Source organism: Anabrus simplex, chromosome 1 (genome assembly GCF_040414725.1).
Source record: "Anabrus simplex isolate iqAnaSimp1 chromosome 1, ASM4041472v1, whole genome shotgun sequence".
In the NCBI taxonomy this organism is placed as follows: Eukaryota; Metazoa; Arthropoda; class Insecta; order Orthoptera; family Tettigoniidae; genus Anabrus; species Anabrus simplex.
Genome location: NC_090265.1, coordinates 1,791,722,681 through 1,791,749,993, shown reverse-complemented (window position 1 = coordinate 1,791,749,993; position 27,313 = coordinate 1,791,722,681). Strand labels below are relative to the sequence as shown.

General features: G+C 36.7%; 1 protein-coding gene across 1 annotated transcript in view; it reads left to right on the top strand.

Annotated features, from left to right (window-relative positions):
- Positions 1-25,111, top strand: part of LOC136858772 (zinc finger-containing ubiquitin peptidase 1) — a 175,788-nt gene extending 150,677 nt beyond the window's left edge. The window contains exon 11 of the mRNA XM_067138564.2: positions 24,838-25,111. The gene's annotated coding sequence lies outside the window, so the exon portion shown is untranslated. The remainder of the gene's footprint in view (positions 1-24,837) is intronic.
- The last annotated feature ends 2,202 nt before the right edge of the window (positions 25,112-27,313 follow it).

The window sequence follows — 27,313 nt, the reverse complement described above, 5'->3', positions numbered from 1 at the left end:
AAGTCATGGGATCCCGCAATGCTTGGTGCACCAAACAATGTTCCTTCCTGGGGGGGTGGTATTTCTTGGTAGCCTGTGAATAAAAATGTGCTGGGAAGACTTGGGAATCGGGAGACGAATAGCTCAGCTAAGTGGAATGTTCTGAGCTGTCAGTGAAGAGATGGTGTTGAATGATATGAGTTGACGAATAAGCTTGAATAGATTTTTTTAAAGTAGGAAAGATCGTAACACGAAGGAAGCTTGGAATTCAAGAGAACAACTTGGAGCAAATACAGTCGACTCTCGATAATTTGACACTCGTTAATTTGAATCTCTTGATAATTTGAAGTTTTCTCCTTGTCCCTTGAAAAATACTCGATAAATTGAAAAAAATCAATGTTATTTGGTCTCCTCGGTAATTTGAAGTTGTAGGAATTGCATCTTGCTCGCCGACATTCTATAATTTGAAGTCGGGCTTCCCTACTCTCAATAATTTGAAGTCGGTGATTACAGTATGTATTGTTATCGTGCACAGACCTGTCGTTTGTTTACATCAATAATGAGATGTATGAGTGAGTTTGCAGTCGTGAGTCTTCTTTCAAACGTTAAAGTGTGGTACAGTATGTTAACGTTTGATTTGTGTAATTTTTAAGCATCACAATGAGTTCAAGAAAGAACAAGTGTCTTTCCATAAGTGAAAAAAGCGTGCGATTCAAGCTGTGGAGGATGGACAATTTAAAAAAAACATGTCGCCAAACATTTCGGTATTTTACCATCAACATTGTCGATGATTCTGAAAAATAAAGATCGCGTCACCGAAAGTGCCTTAAGTGCGAGTAGAAAAAGGTCACATCAGGGTGAATTTCCCCGTCTTGAAGAGTGCTTGCTTAAGTGGATTCGTCACTGTAGACGACAAAACGTTCCCCTGGACGGTTTCATGTTGAAGGAAAAAGCCAAGTCTTTTGCGCAGTCTCTCAGGATTAAAGACTTTACAGCAAGTGAGGGGTGGCTTTCAAATTTCAAAAATCGACACGCCATCACATTTATAAAGATCTGCGGAGAGAGCGCCAGCGTGGATAGTTCCATTTGTTCCGAATGGATTGACGAACTAAATGAACATTTGAATGGCTATGACCCAAGGAACATATTCAACACAGACGAAACCGGGCCTTTTTATAAATGTCTTCCTGATCGCACCCTGACGTTCAAAGACGAGAGGTGTCATGGAGGGAAACTGAACAAGAAAAGAATAACTGTCCTTCTAGCATGTAACATGGACGGATCTCAAAAGTTGAAACCACTCATTATAGGGAAATCTGCCAAACCACGCTGTTTCAAAGGAATAAAATCATTGCCCACAAAAAAAGCATGGATGAGAGAGTTGTTTAATGAATGACTGACCTCGGTTAACAGTGAGATGAAAAAGGAAAAACGCAAAATCTTGCTGTTTTTGGACCATTGCACCGTGCATAATAATCCACCACCATTAGACCACGTAAAATTGATTTTCTTTCCACCCAACACGACATCAAGATTGCAACCATTAGACCAAGGCATTATTCAAAATTTAAAAACTGTCTACCGCAGAGAAATTGTTTCCCTTGTGCTGGATAGCATCAAAAAAGGTGAGAAGGCGAACATAATAGTTTTGACCGCTATAATCATGATTGATAAGGTCTGGAAAAATGTCAACCCTATCACCATTTATAACTGCTTCAAAAAGTACGTGTTTAAGCAAACCGAAAACGTGGAACAGTCATCAGAGCCGCCAAAATGTACGAATTTTGACTCAGGATGGGGATTTCTACCTTACTGTGGAGAGTTAACGTTTGAGGATTACGTTCAAGTTGACAATGACATCGGTGTCCACGATGCCCTAACCGATGCTGAACTGTTGGATTTAGCCTCTCTGGATGAGGACGAGGAAGAAAATGAAGAAGAACAACCGCCAATTCCAGTCACATTGAGCGAGGCAAGGACAGCTCTTACTACCCTACACTCCTACGCCCTCAGAACGGACACAAGTGACGATTTCTTCTCAGCTCTCCCCACTATCGAAAATTCATTGGACCATGATAGATGGAAATCGCTCACTCAAAAGAAAATTACGGACTTTTTTTCAAAATGAACATTTCATAATTGTACAAATGTTGTGAAAGAAATGAGTAAGTATAAGTGAAACCCTTGTTTATTTGAATTTTTCCCTCCCTCCCTCCTGGTTACTTGAACTCCTATTATTTTGAACTCTCGGTAAATTGAACTTTTTCTCTGGTCCCTTGAGTTTCAAATTATCGAGATTCGACTGTATTCGTTCATAGGAAGAAGAATTAGGGAGTGGAATAAATTACCAAGGGAGATGTTCAATAAATTTCTAGCTTCCTCGGAAGTACTAGGTGAAACAAATATAAAGTGGAATTATTATTTTTACAATTTATTGTATCCACCAACAAATACACAACAAGCACCTTCTTTTTCTACATAGTCTCCCGGATTTGACACACATTTTTGCCACCGAATTGGCAACTTTCTGATGCCGTCCTTAAAAAAAAAAAAAAAGAAGAAGAACGTATGTGCAGCTAGTTGCGCATATACTCCTCTACTACTGTATTGTAATGAAATCGCTTTCCTTTGAGTTGTTCTTCCAGTGGTCCAAACAAGTGGCAGTTATAAAGTGACAAATCTGGACTGTATGGAGATGCTCCAGAGGTGAAATTCATAATTATAAGTGCTCCAGAGGTGTCCAATGCATTTCCTCCAGTTACATTGTCGTGCAGAAGAAGAACATCTCGGATCGAGTGCTGGCGATGTTTGTTGCGATATGCAGCTTTTGTCCCGACCAAAAGACGGGAGTAATAGGCTGCGTTCACTGTCCTTCATTCATGCAGGAAATCCACAAACAGAATGCCCGCATAGCAGTTACAACACCTTTCCGGCAGAAAGGTGTGTTTGGCCTTAACCGGCTCAGCTGCTTGCTTGTTTTGACTCTGGGGTGTAATGATGAAAACAAGTTTCATCAGAAGCCACAGTGCGACGTAAAAGTCATATCTTTCCTCCTATTAGCAATTCAGGTGCCTCAAACAAATATCCGGGCGAAATTTAATTGTTCCTGTATAGGAAGATGAGGAACCCACAAGGCAGACAATTTCTAAAGGTCAAGGTCATCATCACAACTGATAGCCTATTATTACCTTTGAAACTGAAATGAGTGAGTGTTACTACACCTGCATCTTATTGGCATCAACATTCCTGATGAATAAATGTGGGGTAAAAGTTGAATGTTCCACAAAATGTGTGCATAATACAATCTCGGATGCACTACCCATCAAAAAAGTATCATTTTCCAACTGAAATATTATATTATTATAATTATTTTTAAAATAACAGGTCTTTTGTGAGGAGCGTGTCTTGGTGTTGCGAGAGGGGGCAAGGGCAAGCATTGTTTACACCTGTGCTGTGCTACACTCAACACAGTTATAATAACTGCAGCTACATGTAACCAAATGGCAAATCATCTTCTTCTTCTTCTTCTTCTTCTTGTTTTATGACTGCATAGGATCACTTTAGTCAGTCCATCGTTCAGGTCTCTTTGCAGGCATTGTTCAGGCTTTGCGGTCCTCCCAGTACTTCTTCAGACACTCCGATCTTCATGCATTTTCCTTGCTTGAAAATATGCGTGTTGTTGGCTTGTTTCGTGTAAGGGTAAAATGTAAAACAAACTACAGTATTTAGACTGATTCTGCAAAACTGCTCTGACCATTTCCATGCTGAGTGACCTTAGGCTAGATATATTTTACAAGGAGATTGCAGGGCCGCTTAAAGGCCCTAACGTGATGCCCCTGGTTGTGCTTGGCAAACAGTTCGGTACTACTCGCAGTGCAAAACTTTTATAAAGTTTTGATTCCTTAAAAATTTTTGCTCATCTTACAAAACACTCACAAAGTTGCTTGCAGTCCAAGGTTGTACTGTATCTCATAAGATTTTGAACTAATAAGTTACTGTTGTTCGAAAGAAGATTTGCTCTAATTTTTTAAATCGTACAGCAGGATGATAATCTAGAAGAATATTGGAGAAGACATATGTTTAACGTTATTTTACATGAATAAAGAAAGAACAAGCAAATTACTTAGTCGTATGTGTTAGGATGCCAGCATACTAGATTTATTGTTGTGGTTTGTATAAAGTTAGAAATACCAACATTTAGAAAATTTGTTAAATTTAATTCAAAGAAAAGCTGCAAATATGATAGCAATTGCAAAATAATTTCTAATGAAATATATATATAATTAATTCGAAACAGTCTATTGTAAATTTAAGACCGTAGGAAATTAAACACAGCAGTTGGTAATCCTAATCATAATTTGGGTAGTCTGAGCATAGTTTGGGGTGGTCAGCTGCAGTGCCCTAAAATAGATTCATGAAGGAATGTCTAGAAAAGGAGTGTAGCCAAATTCCCCAGTCTGAACAGCAATCGCCCACCTTCAGGTTTCCATTTGTTAGAAAAATGTCCCTAGGTTGAGAATTTCAAGTATAGCATAATTTTTAAAATGACTTTGGTTTATATCCAGTATTTCTACTGCCTTCAAGTCAGATTCTTGAAACATAACATTTAATAATGGACCAGATGATATATTATGGGAGAAACCTAGCTAAAAGTTTAAAGAATTTGTTACTATTAGGCATCTTGAATAGATTTACGATTAACTTTTGCAACATAGAAGACGACTTAATGTTATTTAGTACTGAGGAAGCTGTCAAGGTGCTGCAACTTTGAAAATCTTGTCACTACTGTTAGAGCACTTCAACATTCTCCATAATTGTCTCAAAACAATCACCCTTGAGTTGCAAATGCAACAGTCATTTGTCAAGTCTTCATATCTCATTGAATTTTATTCACGCATCTTGGCACTAGAATGGTGTAGAAAATTCTGTTCATTGTAAATAGGTTATTGGAGACTCTCGAAATTACAAAAAGTATGTGTAGTAAGTCCTTGCTCTCTATATTTTGATCATACGTGATGTCATCATTGATGTTGGAATTCTTACAAATGGTCAGTCTATGCTATGTACTGTATGTATATTAATGAGAGTTTATTTAATGTAAGAACACGTACTTAATAGTATATAATTTATTATTACCTGTAAATATGTATAAATCCAGTGTAATGTTGTGCAACACACAGTATTAGTCCAGAACAACGCATCTTGGCACTAGAATGGTGTAGAAAATTCCGTTCATTGTAAATAGGTTATTGGAGACTCTTGAAATTACAAGAAAACATGTTGTGCCATATTCTTCTAGTAGCCTGGCCAGGCAACGGGAGTTGGGGGGAGTTCTTAACAAGAGTTGCTAGTGAAAGTTGTGAACTCATGTTGTGATTCTGTTGACATGCCAGTGGAGCAGTCTTCTTCTTCGTAGTGTTTTGTTCGAGATGGCAGCTTATTAGTGCACGAGTATATAATATAAGTTGTAAATAAAACAGTGTACACAATTGACAGCATTTTGCGTGTGCGTCTTTGTGGTAACAACATTTTGTAATGGAGGAAATTTTTGTTAATTACTGAATCATTCGTTCAAACAAAATTTTACTAGAGAATAAAACAAATTGTTAAGTACATACTTCTCCATCGTCTCCCCTTATCCATATACGGGTGATTACTCTCCATTGGTGTATTCACTCCATATCCGCATTCTTAAGAGTCTATCCCTCTTTCTGGTCTCTCTTTCACTTGTAATTCTGTAATTCTTCTTTATTAATCTGTTGAATACTGTATCAGTTCAGATGGTGGCCCAGCTGCACATTGTTCCTGCCACTTGTTTTGACTCTGGGGAGTTTCATCAGAAGTCGCAATCCGATGCAAAATATCATATCCTTCCTCCTCGTAGCAATTAGGATGCCTTCGACAAACATCCTGCCGGAATTTCTTTTTGTTACTGGGTGACAAGACGAGGAACCCACAAGGCAGACAATTTCCAAACGTCTAGTTCATCATTGATGATGGCTTGAACACTTCCAAAGCTTATTCATATGAATGTTGTCTACAGTGATGCTTGTCTGTGATAATTTTTGGTGGGGCTCTATTTCCTTTCCTTACTGTCCTGCCAAAAATTGCTTGTGCCTTTCACACACCTGGGTCTTAAAAAGGAATGCATCCCCACACTGTGTATGGAGCCTTTTCAGAATTTCTGAAGCTTTGGTGCCTTCTTTTGCCAGAAACTTGATGATGATGTGCTGCGCAACGAACACGTGTACCTCTTGCTTGCTCATGGCGTACTGAAGCGAGCGGCTGCTCTTTGTTGTGTGACACATCCAGACCCCTACTCTGGACATCCTTACAAACATCCTCACAAATCCCTACCCATTTCTATTTGCTACCAGAGCCACCAATTTTAAATTCCGGTTTATATCTGATGTACCTGGTGATACATAATGAATGCTAAAGAAAATATCAGGGAAGGTCACAGCAATGTGTCTAACTTCTGTTTATTTGTCCTTAGAACTAACAACAAACAGGGTGTAAATATAGTGTTAATGAACAAGCGTGAGATTAGCAGTGACACACGGTTATTTCCGTGAAACCAATAGCCGACATAGTAGCTGGCTGTGGTTCGCCAAGCACACAGTGAAAGTACATCGGCGTGTGTAGAGGTTTCCTGCACCTCATAGTGAACTATCAGTGTTTGACTGGTTGAATGTGGCAAGAATTGGCCTGTATAATCTCTATGTACAAGTAAAAATATAATTTGTTAGATTACCGTACAGCACCTGATCGAAAGGATGTTGTATTCTTGGATCAGTCTTATTCTTATTGTTCTTGTGGTACAAAAGGTTATTAGAGTCCAGTATACTTCACAGGATATGCTTGCAGGCAAGCAGAGGAATATCGACCATCACAACTAACATGTATTACTGGATTACGTATCTTCTAAACTTATCAAGGGCAACTGGTTCATCTGGTAAAATGTTTCTCCAACTTCGATTCACTTCAAGAAAAAATACGGGTAAAGCATGTACGTGAACAATTCAGTTCTGATGAGTAACATTCCTTCAATCCAATTTCTCATATCTGTAATTCACAAATTTGTGAAGATGCCAAATTATATTTTATACTTACGTGAATTATTTTTTATTAATCATCAGTAAAATATAGCAACTTTTTTTTTTTTCAGGGAACAGGATGGGGGGCAGGGGTCCTCTTTTGTTGTTTGAGTCATCAGTCCAAAGACTGGTTTGATGCAGCCCTCCATGCCACCTTATCCTGTGCTAATCTTTTCATTTCTACATAACTGCTGCATCCTACATCTGCTGTAATCTTCTTGTCATATTCATACCTTGGTCTGCCGTTCTTACCTCCTACACTTCCCTCAAAAACCAACTGCTGAAGTTCTGGGTATCTTAAGATATGTCCTATCATTCTATCTCTTCTTCTCGTCAAATTTAGCCACAACGATCTCCTTTCATCAATCCGATTCAGTATCTCTTCATTCGTGATTCGATCTATCCATCTGTCCTTAGCATTCTTCTGTAACACCACATTTCAAAAGCTTCTATTCTCTTTCTTTCTGGGCAAGTTATTTCACATCCATACAATGCCAGGCTCCAAACGAAAATCTTCAAAAACATTTTAATAATTCCTATATCAATGTTTAAAGTGAGCAGATTTCTTTTCTTGCTTGTGCTAGCCTACATTTTATGTCATCCTTACTTCTGCCATCACTAGTTATTTTACTGCCCAAGTAGCAATATTCATCTACTTCCTTTAAGACTAAATTTCCTAATCTAATATTACCTGCATCACCTGCCTTCGTTCGAATGCATTCCATTACTTTTGTTTTGACTTATTTATTTTCATCTTGTACTCCTTATCCAAGACTCCGTCCATACCTTTACCATCTTCTCTAGATCTTCTGCAGTCTCAGATAGAATAACAATATCATTGACAAACCTTAGGGTTTTGATTTCCTCTCCAAATTCTTCTTTGATTTCCTTTACTGCCTGTTCTATATAAACATTGAAAAGGAGGGGGGGGGGGGGGGAAGGGACGACAAACTGCAACCTTAGCTCTCCCCTTTCTGGATTCCCGCTTCTTTTTCATAGCCCTCTATTCTTATCACTGCAGACTGTTTTTTATACAGATTGTAGATAATTCTTCTTTCTCAGTACCTGATCCCGATCACCTTCAGAATCTCAAATAGCTTGGTCCAATCAACATTATCTCTATGAATTATAAATTTAGATTCATTAATGGAATCAGGGCACTTTTAATTTTTCTCTGTCGATTCCATTCTTAGATCATTTTTTTTTACTTTTACCATACTTGCTTACTGGTTTATTGTTGTCTCTTACCCAATTCCAGGCTGGGACCTCATTCTCTCCTCTTTTAGCAAATAAAAATTATGCTTTTGTTCTTTGTTCACTAATATCTTTTATAGAAATTCAGTAGGTATCCATCGTAATATAGTCTTTTGTTAAATTGAATTTTATCGTGTACAAAGGCGAATCAAAAAGCAAGTTACACTTCCAAGTGATGGCCATTTATGAAACCACCTGCACACAGGCAAGACGGCTATGACAACATACATTTTAAGCTCACTTTCCCACAGAGTCCCCAAGAGAATGTAAACATTTCTTGGAACGGTCAACCAACTTTTCGATTCCAGATGCGTAGAAAGCGCCCCCAGCGCCATGTAACCCCCTGGAGACGGCTGCTTTTACCTCCCCATCGTTTCATAATCGTCGTCCAGTGAGATCCTTTTTCAGCTTACCGAACACACGATAATCGCATGGCGCTAAGTCTGGACTGTGAGGAGGATGTTGCCACACCTCTCACTTGAATCGCTGCAGCAATTCGAATGTTTGGCAGGCTGTGTGAGGTGTTGTGTTACCATATAACAAAATCACACTGGCACTCAATTTTCACTGCCGCTTTTCTTTAATTGCCTTACACAACCGGTTCAACATTTGACAATACAAAACCAAGTTGATTGTGGTGCCTTTTGGCATAAATTCCACATGCACTGCACCCTCCATGCCAAAGAACACTGCCGCCATTACCTTTCCTACTGAAGGTTGGATCTTGGCCTTCTTTCGCGGTGGTGATGTGGTGTGCACCCATTCCATCGACGTTGTCTTTGTTTCGGGGGTGAAGTGGTTGACCCACTTTTCATCCCCTGTGATGATTCGCCACAGAAACTCATTGCCCTCCACAGAATACTGTTGCAAAATTGCCAGTGACGATTGGAAACGTTGTCCCTTGTGAACATTAGTGAGCAAACGTGAAACCAAGATGCTGGTGAACAATGGAGAACACTGTCATGCATGCTGCAGTGTTATGCGCCCATCCACACAGTCAACATTTGCAGCCTGACCTTGTGGTATTCATCCGTGCGTCCGGTATCAAATTGCTTTCACCCATTCACAATACCTCGGTGAGAAATTGCACGACCACCATGTACAGGAGTCATTTCACGATAAATGTCTGTGTAATTGTTCCGTTTAGCCCATATAAATCAACAAGATAGAAGGTCTTAGTAATTGAGTGACTCCAGCTTTATGAAATTTATTTCTTGCCATAGAAATTTGCGCACCTCCAATTTGGAGTGAACATCCATTTGACGCACCATTGAGGCTAGCCCATTCTGCACATACAACATAACGGAATACCACACCAACCTTCCTATCGGATGTCAGAAGTTACGGTAGCTTGCTCCGTATTGGCCACGGTCACGACACACAGCATGCTCTTGCAGCGAGTTAGTGTAACTTAGTTTTTGATTCGCCCTCATAGTTAGTTAAAATTGAGCTAATAGGTTTACTTCTATTCCTTTATCCAATTAATACCAAATCCCCTGTTTACCTTATGCATACTCTTGGCAAACTGCTTAGAATTTTGATTAAGCATAGTAATTGGTCCCTGTTCTAGATTCTAGACACGTGTGTTCTAAACTAGTGTTGCTCTAAAAATGAACCTAATACAGTTCATAGGCCTAGTATTGTTCTAAATGACACAAAATGTGTGAGTGTATCATAGTCTTTTATTCAGGTAAAAGTAACAATCTCTTTAAAAGTTAGTTAATGGGTAAAGTAAGCATGTAAGTCAGCAAAATCTACAATCATTGTTTGGCATGAAGAATTTTTTTTTTTTTTTTTTTACATCAGCACATTGCATAGACAAGACAGTTTCAGCATTTTCAACTCAGGAATTTTGTAAACTGTGCTTCCCTATAAAAGAAATTTATGATGACTCATCATTTTTGTAATTAATTCTTTAAATGATAGACATCAGAAAAAGTAAATGATAAAATTTACCTTATTTGAGAATGTGCAAGGTCTGAAGTCATGGTGAACATATTTTTGCCGGTGTTCAATTCCTTCAGTAGCTTTTATCAACTTATAATTTCTATAAAATAGTACTTATTTTTAATCCTTAGACAGCTGTGTACTATGGTCATTCATGTGAAATACTTTCAACAGAACTACTGCCTGTTACATCAAATGCTGTGTGGATATTGTTACAGGATAAAATGAAATGCTCACCTGGTTTGACAGACATGCTACCATCCTTGGCTTACAGGGAGGGGCTGTGGTGCACGGGTGACCGATTCGATCCACCTTTAGCACGTGTGTAGAGCATGGCCAGGAGTATAGCAAATGCAAGTAATAAGGCTCAATTCTCAGCCATTTCCGAGAAAGAAATTAATTAATTAATTAATGAAAAATTGCAGTGCGCTGGATCGAATCCTGCTCGTGGATGATTTTTTCAAATATTTCACATCTTTCACAAATTAAGGTGTCTTCAATAATGTTAATTTTCAAATCAGTTCCAATAAATAATTTTTTAAAATAAAATCATCAGTCAGTGGGATTCGATACACCGATCCCATGCTTACAAAGCAGAGATCTTGCCACTGCAGCACAAACTCGTCTTTTTTGCAACCATAACTTGCACATAAGCGCACTGGAATTTTTCAGCAATTAATTTCTCAGAAACGGCTGAGAATTGAGCCTTAGTTCTTGCACTTGTTATACTCCTGGCCATGCCCTACACGTGTACCAAAGGTGGATTGAATCGGTCACCTATACGCCATAGCCTCCCCTTGTTAGTTGCTAAATATCATATTGCCCCTATATACCAGTGTGTGCATATAAAATTTCATTTTATCTAGAATAATTTATTCTGCCAAACGTTACTAAAAATTGTCTGTTGATAGTTTATTCACTGTATGCAGTAAGACTAGTGTATTGTTTTGCTGTAGTAGTCACACTGAATATTAACTTTTATTAACATGGTGCTTGCTTTAGAACTGTACAATTGAAAATACAGGAAATTAGTAGAGTTGATTTTAAAGATATAGTTTTCTCTCATTAATGGCATAAATGAATAAAACATGCATTCAAGCCTCAAAAAAGTATTGTATCTTTACAGTTTTATTGACTGTTCAAAGGTGGTCAGACTGCAGTAGAATTTTTATATACTTTCTCCATAAACCCAATAAAATATTTGCAACAGATTTTTTTATTCAAATGTTTTGTAAAAAGATTATTTTCTGTTATTGCAAAGTAAATAATAATTGTGGTACTGCCTTGCTCCAATGAATGAGATTAAGATAATAAATGAACACGGCTGTGACACATTATACTATAGCAATTATCTTGCGAACAAAGATATAGATTGTTATTGTTTATTATTAATGAAAATGGTCGGACATCGTACTTCACCTGCTAATGCTGTAGGGTGAGCTTACTTTAGGTCATTTGAATTATCTGTAAAACAAATGGCTCTAGCACTATAATTTAAGTACTCACTGTATTTACTTAAAAATCATCATACAAAGATTGTGTTTTTAAATGTGTACTAACTGGAACACCATTCAATTTACATTTTTAATCATTATTATGTTTATTTAATTTAATAGGATTTTAGTCTGATTTTAGTCTGAGTGCAGTAGTGTGTCTTCACTGTCCATTTTCCCATTTCCTTTAGGCATGGGTCCCTCAGACCACTGTTGCTCTCCAAGATTCATCAACTCTTTTATTTCTGTAAACTGACAACATATAGGGAACCTTTTATCACTCTGCAACAGTTTGAAAAATTATAGGTTCGCACGATCTCTCTTGATTTATTTCTGAAACCAGTACTAAAAATATTCTTTTGATCCTAAAGAAAACTGTTCATTAAAAAAACTTAACCAATGATCACTGTATTAATTAAAAATTCAGGATAAATAAGTTTATAGCCGAGCTGAGTGTCTTCGGTGGTTGAAGCACTGGTCTTGCGACCCCAACTTTGCAGATTCAATCCAGGCTCAGTTCCGGTGGTATATGAAGGTGCTTAAATACATCAGCCTCGTGTTGGTAGATTTGCTGGCATGTAAAATAACTCCTGCAGGACAAAATTCTGGCACCTCAGCGTCTCGGAAAACCGTCAAAAAGTCGTTAGTGGGATGTAAAAGCAATAACATTATTGACACGATATGGGCTTTTGGGCTTATGCCGTGTCAAGAAAATAAGGTGAAATTCTTTACGTTTCGCAGAGAACTGTGCTCTGCGTCATCAGAAGAAAATCTTGACTGTCTACGAGAAAGGCTTCTTAAACAAGCCTTGGAAAGGCTTCTTAAATAACAAGCTTAGGAAAGGCTTCTTAAATAAGTCTTTCTCGTGGACAGTCGAGATTTTCTTCTGATGACGCAGAGCACAGTTCTCTGAGAAATGTAAAGAATTTCACCTTATTTTCTTGACATGGCATAAGCCTAAAAGCCTATACAGTATCATGTCTATAAGTACGAGCCGTGAAAGCATCAATGGCAATTATTTACTAATTAAGATTATTGCTTAGGCTTTGTTAATTCTTATCTTTCACTGTATTTTTCAGTCACCCTAATAAGATCAAAAGGACTCCTATTGCCAGGGCCGTACCAAGGTTATCCTGCACCCCCACCCTACTACATGCTGCATTTTGTTAGTGTTTCACCCCTCTATGATCCTCCCCTAACCCGAGAAAACTATCTTTTTCTTTTTCTACACAGATTTAGCAAATTTTGTAAGTAGGTGTAATAAAAATGATGTATTCCTGAAAATTATAATACGATAATGAACTATATTGAAAAATATTGTACACAACAAATTAAATATATTACTGCAGTAATATCAAAAATAAAAAAAGTAAAACAAAATCTGTTTATGGTAGCTACTGAACATTAGTTTGTATGTAATGTATAATAAAGATCAGATTTTATTTGCTTTATATGCTGTAGCACATTAATTATTAATTAGAAATAAAAGTAAAAGACGGCTATAATTAAGAGTTGAGAACATATGAGTTGAATTCAAATTATGTTAATATCAAATGATATTCTACCGATCTCGATAGCTACAGTCGCTTAAGTGCGGCCAGTATCCAGTATTCGGGAGATAGTAGGTTCGAATCCCACTGTCGGCAGCCCTGAAAATGGTTTTCCGTGGTTTCCCATTTTCACACCAGGCAAATGCTGGGGCTGTACCTTAATTAAGGCCACGGCCGCTTCCTTCCCACTCCTAGCCCTTTCCTGTCCCATCGTCGCCGTAAGACCTATCTGTGTCGGTGTGACGTAAAACAACTAGCAAAAAAAAAAAAATGATATTCTTTAATCTCTAAATGATTAAAAATTACAAATGTTGAATTCACTGTAACATTTGGTTGAAAAGCTATAAATAGTTTTTTTTAAAACATCGTTACGGCCTCATTGGACCATGTTTATTTAGGTTCCCAACCACTTTTAGGTATCATTGCCCACATGCCCTTCATTCTCTTAATTTGAGCGTTTCTTCCGTCCTCTGACCAGGGAAGTCGTTTCACTGGTTTGACCCCATCTTCAGGTACTCTCCAATCTCGGATTTTTTATTTAAAGATGTGTCTGTCTAGGACATCTTGTTCCATTACCCCGCTCAGTCTCAAATCATCAGCCACTCCTTGGTGCCATCTGGGTTTACCGTTGAGATTCCAAACTTGTGTTAGGATCTGTTTCGTCAGACATACGGAACACATGACCAAAGAAAGTCGGCCTCTTTTTTCCTGATGAAGTCAGTTACGTTACCCACCTTGTTATGCATGCGCTTCCATGTTCCTTTGTAATGGGTGCTAAGATCTTTCTCCCTATCCTTCATTTTAGTTTCTCCAGTTCTTGTTTTGAGAGTTTGTTTCTCAAGCTCAGTGTTCCTCATTCATATAAAACTTCTGGTCTTACAACTGTCTGGTAGTGTCGGATCTTAGCTCCCCATGATAATGCTCTCTTATTGTATATCTCAAGTGTCTTCATGTATGCTACCTTCATTTTCATTAATTTTGCCTCCACACCCTGTTTTTCATTGTTCTTCATATCTAGCCACTCTCCTAAATATTTGAAAGCTTCAACCTTTCGAACATCACCCTGTGTTGTCTATTATAGATAGTTTATTATGAGCGTTAGTGGAAAATATCTCCTGCAGGACTAAATTCTGGTACCTGGGCATCTCCAAAAACCGTAAAAGTAGTTAGTGGGACGTAAAGCCAATAACATCACCCTGTGTTGTCTATTATAGATAGTTTATATGAGCGTTAGTGGAAAATATCTCCTGCAGGACTAAATTCTGGTACCTCGGCATCTCCAAAAACCGTAAAAGTAGTTAGTGGGACGTAAAGCCAATAACATTATTATTATTACAACAAATTAATGGGGGAAAGTTATTATCTACAAATATTTAATTTTACTATCAAAGTGAAGACCTGGAATTACGTTAGCAGTAAGAGTGAATTATAAGCTACACCCCACTGGAAATAATGCCATATTAGATACATCGCATGCCTTGTGTGCTGCCATGTGCATTCACTCTGTCTTTATCTCTCTCTCTCTCTCTCTCTCTCTCTCAAAGTACTACTCACTGCATATGACTTGTGTCTCGTCTACAATGTCATAATTTATGATTTTCATAATTTCTAATTTTAAATTAGGTCTCTTCCCCATAATCAACAATAATTCTTAAATTTATGTAGAATTTTATTCTATCTCCTTTTTACAGCAGTACCAGTTTTGGTCTCTTACTAAGACTGTCCTCGGCTACAATGAATAACCTTAAAAACTGCATCACTACAAATGATATGAATGATATTATAAATGTACAGTCCTAACTTTTTAGGTTTAGTCTTCCTGAATTAGGAATATCATTTAAATCTTAGAAGTTGTTTTCTGTACATTACTTACAGTTTGCCGACGTTTCAAATACATTGCAGTATTGTTTTTCAAGGCGACTGAAATATCCCTACATAATCCGAGGTAATCAGTGTCCCAGGCAGCAGAAAATAACACAGTTCAACCTGGAAAAAGAACTAATTAATAGGCCTACCATTTAAATGTTCATTTTTTATACTGTAAAAACTTTTGTTTGTTTTTTTCTTACAACTTTTATAAAAAACACACTGAAACACATTAAAATAGTTTCTAAGAGTCTTCACTCAGACTTACACCAACTTTAATAGTAACTATTAAAAACTTATCCACTATCTAATTTAGCCTTCTTGCAAATGTAGCCTCTTGTTTTCAATGTAACGCTATCAGTAAATAAAATATAAATCTATAACAAACAATTTCTAAAATATCAAGAAAGTATTTGAGAGGCAATAGACTCCCTAATTCTTTGTTTTTGTTAAGTATCAAAAATGCACCAGCTTGAAATTGGAAAATGAACCACATTTCATCATTGGTTTCGGAAGTATGAGGGTAAGCCAATAAGTATCTGCAATCAATTTTTATAATTTATTACAAAAAGAGTACACACTTTTTATTGACATCATTTTTCAACATCATCACCCTGCTCTTCAATGCACATGGTTCACCGTTTCACAAGCTTTCTGATACCCTCTGAAAAAGGGTTTTTGGTTGCGCAGCAAGCCACACACGCACCGCTTCCTCCACCTGTTGATCGGAGCTGAGCCTACAGCCTCTTAGAGCATTTTTAGGTGGACAAAAGAGATGGTAATTCAACAGGGCAAGATCGGGACTGTATGCAGGATGCTGCAACACCTCGAAATGTAACATCTCAAGAGTTTGATCGGTGTGGACGGCGGTATGTATACGCGCATTGTCATGTGAATGTAGCCTCTTGTTTTCAGTATAATGCTGTTGTTAAAAAAAGTACAAATATATAACAAACACTTTCTAAAAATATCAAGTATATGAGAGGCAACAGAATCCCTAAATGTTCTTGTTTTTGGTTCCCTTAGTTTGAAAGATGACTGCTGAATGTTGTCAAAGGTGGAAAGTCATCGAGAAAATTCTTTGTTTTTGTCATGGTTTGCCACATCATCACAGTCACTTGTCTGTTATTCAGGATCATATTAAGCACTTGTTCAATATTGGCATCAGTTGCGGCTGCAGGTGAACGGCCGGATCTTTCCTCATCCTTCACGCTCGTGCGACCCCTTTTGAATTGTTCATTCCACTGGTAAAGACTTAACTGTGGCAGAACAGTCCCCATATTGTGTTGAAAGTCTTCTATGAATTTCTGCTCCTGGCACACCCTTGCTGCAAACAGAAGCTGTACTGAAAAGCCTTACATCTGATATGTTTTTGACATTCTTTTTGGATTCAACAACTATTTGTTACGCTCTGTTTCTTTCATCTACGTACAAATCCCTGTCTGCCTCGGCAATTGTTTGGAGCCATTTCTGATGAGCCTTCCTTTTACGTTTACAAGCTGCTCTCACTTCATCATTCCACCAAGATGTTCGCCTTTTCCCATCTTTACACACAGTTGTTCTAGCCATTCCCTTGCTGTTTCTATTTCAGCATCCCTGTTATGCCACCCATTCACCTTCTATATTCTGAACCTGCTTGCTGTCTACTGTTCGAAACTTCTTACTAATCATATAGATAAGCTGAGAGGGATTAAAGAAACTACGTCTTCGAATCGGCCATGGTATAGCGAATCAACTTACTGAAGGGAGAGCGCCCACCCCCACCCCTCCCGTGTGTTCTTGCGATGTACTTCTGTCTAATTTCCTCATCCTGGGGATTTTTTACCCTTATTCGTTTGCAGACAGATTTCACTTTCACTACCCTAGGCCTAGAGATACTTAGTTCACTACAGATCAGATAGTGGTGTGTATCATCAAAAAATCCCTGGAAAACTCTTACATTTCTTACAGATTTCCTGAATTCGAAGTCGGTTAAGATATAGTGTATTATGGATCTGGTACCCCTAGCCTCCCATGTGTAGCGGTGAATAGCCTTATGCTTGAAGAATGTATTCGTAACTGCTAAACCCATACTAGGACAGAAGTCCAGCAAACGCTTCCCATTCCCATTAGCTTCCATATCTTCCCACATTTACCAATCACCCTTTTGTATCCTTCAGTTCTATTCCCAACTCTTGCATTGAAATCACCCATTTGCACTATTCTATCCGTGCTGTTGACCCTGACCACGATGTCACTCAATGCTTCATAAAAGTTGTCAACTTCATCCTCATCTGCACCCTCTCTTATGGTGAATACACGGAGACAATTCTAGTCCTAAATCCTCCAACTGACAAATCTACCCACATCATTCGCTCATTTACGTGCCTATCAGAAACTATGTTGTGTGCAATGGTATTCCTGATAAAGAGCCCTACCCCAGACTGTGTCCTTCCCTTTCTAACATCCGTCAAATACACTTTATAATCTCCTACCTCTTCCTCGTTATCCCCTCTTACCCGAATATCACTCCTAGCACATCCAGAAGCATCCTCTTTGCTGACTCAGCCAGTTCTACTTTCTTTCTTCCATAAGCCCCATTAATATTGATAGCTCCCCATCGAATTCCATTTCATTCGCCAAGTTCTTTCCAAGGAGTCCCTCGCCTGTCAAATGGAATTACATAAAATCAGCTTCATGGTCCGTATCGCACTTCAATAGATTCACAATGAAGTATTTATTTATTTTCCACCTAGTCGATACAATGATTGCCTAAGGCAATTTTTATTGGTCAAAAGTGGTACATGTTTCGTATATTATCAACATCTTCAGCCACATAACACAGTTTAGATGAAAAATATAAAATTGACAAAGTAATGCTTTAGAGGAAGTGTCCTTGAAATTAACATAAGATTGACAAGATTAAAACAAACAAATAACTCAAGAGAAAATATATAAATTATTTCTACAATAGAAAGCAGTCGTCAAGGAAACACTTGTACAATATTCCATAGAGAAATTGTCCTAATAAATATTCTTTTCTTAATAATCCATGAAAAAAGATCAATTTATAAATTAAAAATTATACATTTTATAAGTAATTATCGAAATGAAGAAATCCTGATATCACAGTGCGGCTCTTATTATTAATGTAGATGAAAATATAACTAATTCCTAGTTGTCAAATCTTATTAAGCCTGCTTTCCTTTGGAACAGTAACTCCTGTCATTCTTTCACAGTTTTGCGCCGGGTGTAATATTGATGATGCGTTCTTCCTTGTTCTTGCACCTGAGGAGGAGGAGGAGGAGCGGGGGATATAGGTGTGTCAAGAACTTCCTTGCTGTCACCTATAGCTTCAACTGAGGAGGAACAAGTTGTAGGGCTATCTGTAGGTGGAGAAATTCCAATTCTTTTTTCTTGATCCTTCTCAAGCATTTTCAAATATACTAGAATTTGATAATATAATGGATTCTTATATTCTACAGCCTCATTAAGGTTATCATTTTTCTTTACAAGTTGGTCTAGATGAATGTACAGGTCTTCATATGTGTTCATTAAGCTGCCCTTTTTTAACTTTTTTATGATGGTCAGGTCTTGTTCTATGTTTGTAAATTTATGACCTGTGGCAGTCATGTGTGATCCCATTGCTGAGAATCTTCTATGTTTTTCAGCATTCACATGTTCCAAATATCTAACTTTAAAATTGCGGCCAGATTGTCCTATGTATGTGTTCTTACATTCAAAGCATGTGAGTTTATATATACCGGAATCAAAAAATTTATCTTTTTCCGAGAGATTTATTGTATCATGGTTGAAAATACTATGTTTCATGTTGTTATTGGTGGAAAATGCAATTTTGAAATTTTTTCTTTTAAATAAATTTGTTATTACATGAATGTTTGGATTATTATATGTGAACTTGATATATTTTTCAGTTTTACTAGGTTCGACTGCTAATTTAGATTGTTGCTTCTCCGAAAATTTATTAATTATTTTATCAATCATGTTATTGTTGAAACCATTCAAGAGGGCTTGTTGTCGGATAAACAACAGTTCTTTATTCCTTTCAGATTTGGATAAAGGAATACTAAACGCTCTGTTAATGTAACTATAATATGCTGATCTTTTCTGTGCCTCAGGGTGTAACGAGTTGTTCTTGATAGTGGTCAGTGTGAAAGTGGATTTTCTGTGTATTTTGAAAGAAAATCCTTTTTCTTCTCTTGTTGTGACTATGTCCAGAAAATTCAGTGATTTTTCAACTTCTTCTTCTAAAGTGAATTTTATATTGGAATCCAAATTATTCAATATATTTAAAACTTTATTGCTATCGGTGAGTCTGTTATCTATTATAGCGTAAACATCGTCCACATAACGTGTCCAAAAATCCAAACCCTCTATTTGATTAATAATTTTCGTGTGTTCCAAATAGTCTAAGTATATATTAGCCAATATTCCTGATGCTGGGGCTCCCATTGAAAGTCCTTTTTGTTGGTAAATTTTATTATTAAACGTAAAATAATTTTGATTTAACACGAATTTTAAAACATTAATAAAATCTTCAAAATCTTTAAAATTCGTGTTAAATCAAAATTATTTTACGTTTAATAATAAAATTTACCAACAAAAAGGACTTTCAATGGGAGTCCCAGCATCAGGAATATTGGCTAATATATACTTAGACTATTTGGAACACACGAAAATTATTAATCAAATAGAGGGTTTGGATTTTTGGACACGTTATGTGGACGATGTTTACGCTATAATAGATAACAGACTCACCGATAGCAATAAAGTTTTAAATATATTGAATAATTTGGATTCCAATATAAAATTCACTTTAGAAGAAGAAGTTGAAAAATCACTGAATTTTCTGGACATAGTCACAACAAGAGAAGAAAAAGGATTTTCTTTCAAAATACACAGAAAATCCACTTTCACACTGACCACTATCAAGAACAACTCGTTACACCCTGAGGCACAGAAAAGATCAGCATATTATAGTTACATTAACAGAGCGTTTAGTATTCCTTTATCCAAATCTGAAAGGAATAAAGAACTGTTGTTTATCCGACAACAAGCCCTCTTGAATGGTTTCAACAATAACATGATTGATAAAATAATTAATAAATTTTCGGAGAAGCAACAATCTAAATTAGCAGTCGAACCTAGTAAAACTGAAAAATATATCAAGTTCACATATAATAATCCAAACATTCATGTAATAACAAATTTATTTAAAAGAAAAAATTTCAAAATTGCATTTTCCACCAATAACAACATGAAACATAGTATTTTCAACCATGATACAATAAATCTCTCGGAAAAAGATAAATTTTTTGATTCCAGTATATATAAACTCGCATGCTTTGAATGTAAGAACACATACATAGGACAATCTGGCCGCAATTTTAAAGTTAGATATTTGGAACATGTGAATGCTGAAAAACATAGAAGATTCTCAGCAATGGGATCACACATGACTGCCACAGGTCATAAATTTACAAACATAGAACAAGACCTGACCATCATAAAAAAGTTAAAAAAGGGCAGCTTAATGAACACATATGAAGACCTGTACATTCATCTAGACCAACTTGTAAAGAAAAATGATAACCTTAATGAGGCTGTAGAATATAAGAATCCATTATATTATCAAATTCTAGTATATTTGAAAATGCTTGAGAAGGATCAAGAAAAAAGAATTGGAATTTCTCCACCTACAGATAGCCCTACAACTTGTTCCTCCTCAGTTGAAGCTATAGGTGACAGCAAGGAAGTTCTTGACACACCTATATCCCCCGCTCCTCCTCCTCCTCCTCAGGTGCAAGAACAAGGAAGAACGCATCATCAATATTACACCCGGCGCAAAACTGTGAAAGAATGACAGGAGTTACTGTTCCAAAGGAAAGCAGGCTTAATAAGATTTGACAACTAGGAATTAGTTATATTTTCATCTACATTAATAATAAGAGCCGCACTGTGATATCAGGATTTCTTCATTTCGATAATTACTTATAAAATGTATAATTTTTAATTTATAAATTGATCTTTTTTCATGGATTATTAAGAAAAGAATATTTATTAGGACAATTTCTCTATGGAATATTGTACAAGTGTTTCCTTGACGACTGCTTTCTATTGTAGAAATAATTTATATATTTTCTCTTGAGTTATTTGTTTGTTTTAATCTTGTCAATCTTATGTTAATTTCAAGGACACTTCCTCTAAAGCATTACTTTGTCAATTTTATATTTTTCATCTAAACTGTGTTATGTGGCTGAAGATGTTGATAATATACGAAACATGTACCACTTTTGACCAATAAAAATTGCCTTAGGCAATCATTGTATCGACTAGGTGGAAAATAAATAAATACTTCATTGTGAATGTCAAATGGAAGTCGGACTCCGTTACTCCCATAGGTCCGAGGCTTGCTTAAAATGTTCTGAGCTCGGAAAATTCATGAAGCAGGATGCTACCCTACTTGCACATAGTCCAAGTGAAGATCTCTCCTCTAACGGGTTATGGACCACCAGTGAATTGTATAGTCCTAGCCGCCTGAGCACAAGGAGAGCCATGATTCAGAATATGTCCGAGATACCCACTCCCATTCCATAGCAACTGTTATCCCGACTCTCAGGACCACTTATTAGGCCACTCAGCCGTTGCTCATGGTTCACGAACTAGGACGTGACTACAGTAACCTACACCATGAAGCTAACAATAAATCCAACTGACGCATAACTACATAAAAAGAAGTGGTGCACCTGGCAAAGTATAGAGTTGTCTACCAAGAGCTGAGTAACTTCATTACTAGCTTTTTCTGGAGCAGCTGTGTCCGCAAACCTTGTGAATGACCTAAGTGCCTCCACAAACCTCTTTTATATTGTAATAATATTATATAAGGTACAGCAGATTAGATGGAATGACCTATTAAAGTAGTTTATAACTAAATCATTGGAGGGGCCTAGAGATTGGGACTGCATTCCATTGAATCCAAAGACAGATACAGGGATAGAAATTGGTGGAGGGACTCTATACACAAAACCATCAAATAGACGGGACTACGATGACATGGAGGGGCCTATTGACAATGTAGAAAATATGTAAATCCAATGGTTTATACCTATTTTATTTTTAATTGAATGAAAAATAATTTGAAGTATAATGAACAGATATTGCAAATACAAAATCTGTACATAATTTACAAAAAAATATATAGACCTAAGTTTGCAGAGAAAACACAGATCTAGATTCAGAGTAGAATTGATTGAGACTTCAAGTTTGCCTTTTAGTTGCAGTATTTTAAAAAGATATTTCTCTTTTGATTTCCCCCTCAAAATTTTCACATGTTGTTGCTTGGTTATTTCATCTGAGATGCCTTCTGCCACAAGCATTATCTGTAAACAAAAAAACACCAAGTGAATTTAAATGACAAAGGTTTTAAAGATATTAACAGCCACAATGCAAAGTATGTGTCAAAAAATAAACCCTTTGGCATTTGACTGAACTAATACACAATATATTGAACACCCACCTCCAGGTGCTGCAGGGACATTGTTTAATCTATGACTGGGATTGTCGCTCGCCCCGTCGTCGGTGCTGCGAGCCTGTCTGCCACCAAACACTCCATTGTAATGTGGCCAGTGCTCGCCCGGCACTGAATCATTGAGTGTTTTCGCACAAGATTTCCTGTAATTTATGGAGGTATCATGTAGTTACACATGCTGACGTAATGAAAATGGCATTGGAACAATGCACGGAACACTAAACACTTGACTAAATTGAACTTGATGACATAGATGTTGATGCCCATAGGGAATCGGAAATATTTGTCCCGAAGGAGTAAATTTATAATACCAATATATTGGTCTGTTATTGGACAATAGAAATTTTCCAGGTAACTCATTACTTGTTGCCAGCGTTTTGCCCCAGAGTCCTAAGTTGGGCTCATCAGCTGGTAAATAGCACACCTACCAAGATGCATAGCTATTGCAAACCATGGAGGCCACTGCGTAGGCCACTTGGAACCACCGGCAGTGCCAATGCAGGAAACGCTGCCAACCAGGAATGAGTTAGCTGGAAAATTTATAATGTCTATAACGGATCAATAAATTGGTATTATAAATTGAACCTTACACTCTCAGCATACTGCAAAGGAGAGGAACTTGTGGTGCCGAGAAGCGCATAGCAGCAAAGTGCTTGGCAGGAGATAATCTTGCAGCGCTGGCAACCGGGCGAGTGACAATCCCGGTCATAGATAAAACAATGTCCCTGTAAATGCAGATGATCAATGCTGAATTTAGTTTTCTGTTCAGTATAGTAGGTTTGAAATAAATTTGCTAAATCTTCTAATATGACAGATTGAATGAAGAATATGTAATGTCTATTAACTTAAAAATATTTAGTTAATCAATGTGACTTACTAGTTCAATCAAGATTACACATTTTTTAAACATTATCCAGTTCTATCCTAAGCAAATACTAACCCACTGAACCCAGCTGTGAGGATCAAACTTAGAAAATGGTCAATCCTATATATTATGATAAAGTTGCATAGTCAGTCTGTTGAAAAGAATTAACATTTATCATTATATAATTTTGATGTCCAATGATTTCAGATGTTTCAGTTCATGATCAGTTAGATCATGACTACAGTCCTAGTGTCACTTTCTTCCTTACCAAGTGTCCAGTATTGATCTTCTAATTTAACATTTATATTGTGATAGTTTACTATGGTATGCTTTAAATAGATACTTCTGTTGGAAGTTGAAGTAATGTTATCTGTTAGAGCATTAGTATTATAAATTTATGCACTATACTATTTTACTAAACACACAGTACATGTAGATATGAAAATTCTCAATCTTTTACAATCTGTTGAATCTCTTATCTTGCTTTTATGTCATCAGTTATATCTATGTAGCATGCTTTCTTTTATGGCCTCTTCTCCCTAATGACACATATATTCTGTATTGGAAACTGTGTTGCAGATATCAGTTGAATCTCCTGCATTATATGAAATCCCCCTGGAAGAAATGTGATGAATACAAAAGACTATACATTTATTTTATCCACACAATTGTAATTAATTTTTATAGGATTTAATCCAGTGGAAATATTTGTATTAAGTAAATTCTTTATGTGAGTTGTTAAAGAATAAAGAGAGATTCTGAAGCAGGAAGACTCTCAACTTAGTTAACAGTGGATGTATCATAAGAGAGGGCCTTTCCAAATGGATTGTGCAGAGTAGTAGCATTATCGTACATCTTTGTCATTCCATTTCATTTGCTATTGCTGTTAGCAATATTTAGGTTTGCAATTTAGTAGACATGTGAGCTCTTTTGTTCATAAATGACAACTTGTATTTGATTTTACTTTTTACTAGGTTCCCTCTATCTCATTTTAGAGACAGTGCAAGGTAGGAAGCAATGGAAGGTTCCAATTCTGAAAACGCCTTTTTAGAATTTCTAAGCAATACTTCTAGTTGAAAGAACATCCCTGCGGTTGTGACATTGACTGACTACTTACAAAAATGGTAGGCTAGCCCTTAATTCCCCCCCTCCCCTACTTTTCTTAAAATAAAATCTGTTGTCTTATCATTTGTTATCTATAATACAGTACATGTTAAAACAATTCTATTGTTGTTATTTTTATTTTCTGAATTTTCAGCCCAAAGGTTATCTGTTGGCTGTACTCCCAAGATAGTCTTCCAGAAATAAATGTACGTATACATCATTCGAATACAGAAAAGTTTACAGATGAATTCTTCGAGATGTGTGACAGTAACATCTGACAATGGCAGGAGGGTACATAAGGAAGTAATAGCTTTTTAAGAAAACTGTGAACATAAGTTTGTGAAACTGAATGAAGAAGTTACAGAACAATACACTTAAAAATATGATACAAGAATTGGCATGAAGGCAGTGTTGTCCCAGTTTTTAGCACCAGTAACTTACTTCACAGAAATAATTATTGAATTACCATCTAATTAATTGAAAAGATGGTATTACAATGGTCATTATCCATCTGTATTGATGAAGTAATGTGGTGTAGTGATAATTATGAAGATGTGTTAACATACAGTCAGCCGTCCCTCATTGACTGATATGACCCATTTTGAGGTGGAACACAGTAAGATTAGAGGGGTCTATTGTTTTCATGTTGAATGCAGTGGCTTTTGTTACAGTTCGTATATCCAGTAATCCTTTGAAACAAGATTGCTGCTTTGGACTGTTGATGGTGATATCATTAAGATTTTGGTAGCTACGAAACTCTGTCTTAAAGAATTTATAATGGATTTTTTTATTGCTGCTAAAATACTGAGGAAAGAATCTGTAGTAGAAAATCTGTAATGTTAAAAAATCATTGTTATTAGTAATTCCAGAAACTAAGTTTCCATATCACTGCTTTGCCTGAGAATATGGACTTTACTATCAACTCAAGAAAGAAAATGACAACAAACGTATGATTATTTTTTATGCATTTTAATGATTGTGAATACAAGCGCTTCTGCTGTGAGGAAGAAGAGAATTTCAACAATATATTGTATTTTTATCTGCAAGTTTGATTAGGACTTCATCCTCATACAGTTTGACAGAACTTCATCTCTAACATTATAGTAGATATTCTTGGCAGAAAAACCACATCTTAGTAGAGTAATTTTACATTGCTTTATTTGTCATGTCGTTTGTCAGCAAGGGCTAAACGACATGCGAATAAGAATTCCAATGTCAGACATTGTCTTTCCATGGTTAAATAGTTTTTCATAACTGACAGTTTGATTACTATTACATAAGAACGAATCAGAAATGCAGAGTTTGCATGAGATGCTGGAAACAATATTTACATCTCTGCAGTCCTTGGTGAGGGAATGAGACATCTGCATAGGTTTTTTTGTATTTCAGCTATTTTTCATACGAATTGGACATATGTTGTTAATGTTGCAGCCTTTGAAGACAAAGACGCACACAAAATGCTATCACTTGTGTACACTGTTTTATTTACAATTCACACGCATAAGCTGCCATCATAAAACAAAACGCTACTAAGAAAGAATAACATACGCATGTCAACTACCAACCCAACAAAACCAATTCACATACTTAACTTCAAACATTCACTAACGCTTTTGCCTCTTTCTCTTGTTTCAATATCTGTTGGATTTTTCCTCCTTTCTTCTCAGCATTATTTTATCTCTCTTCTCAAAAGTAAAAGGCTTCACAGTTGTCACCCCTGTGACCTGTTTCAACATACACTGCAAAGTTCTGTCCATCTCTCTCCTGAAGAAAAGGGACTTTATCTTCTCCAGTTTTGTGATTTTAGAGGATTTTGGTACAGTAGGAGGTAAACCCAACCGGTGTAATCCTTTAGCCTTTAAAAAAAAAAAAAAAATCTTTACATATTCAGTCAACTGAAAGAGCTCGACTTTTGAAGGAGGTTTCTTCTCCACTCATCTGCCAAGTTGGAGAGGGTGAAGACCATTTTCTTTTATTGGTTTAACCTTTCTTTCATAGTTTTTCATTTCTTGCACCAACTTTTCTTCCTGCTCACGGGTAGGGTACTCCACCTTCCTTGTGGTTGAGTGACAGGAGCTGGCTTAATGAAACTTGATTTTTTTTATTTTGATGGAATCTCTGGGGAGTTTTGTTGGCTGAAAGTGTCCTTCTGTCTGCAAAACAGCCAAATCTTTTCTTTTAAATTTAGGCAATACTTGCATGTTTGCAGACACCTCTTTCAATGCATTCGGGTGTTTAACTATTTGAACATTAAGTGTAACTTTCTCTTGTTTCACAACAGTTCATATGTGTTGATGGTACGACTGAAGTATCATTCTCATGATCGTCTGGTTCCATCTTAAGATCTTCCGACTTCATGTTGATATCAAAGAAACGATCAGTTCTCTCAAGGTACTCATGTCAGAGACTTGGCTGTGGCAGCAACTTGCATGAGCAGTGTTTGAAGTCAAGAATGTGAATTGGTTTTGTTGGGTTGGTAGTTGACATGCATATGTTGCAGTCTATGCTTATTCTTTCGTAGTAGTGTTTTGTTTTATGATAGCATTTTGTGTACATCTTTATGGATACGTCAACTGGCGACCGTGACTAGGACATAAGAATAATTTTCGAGTGAATACGAGTGTAAGTGC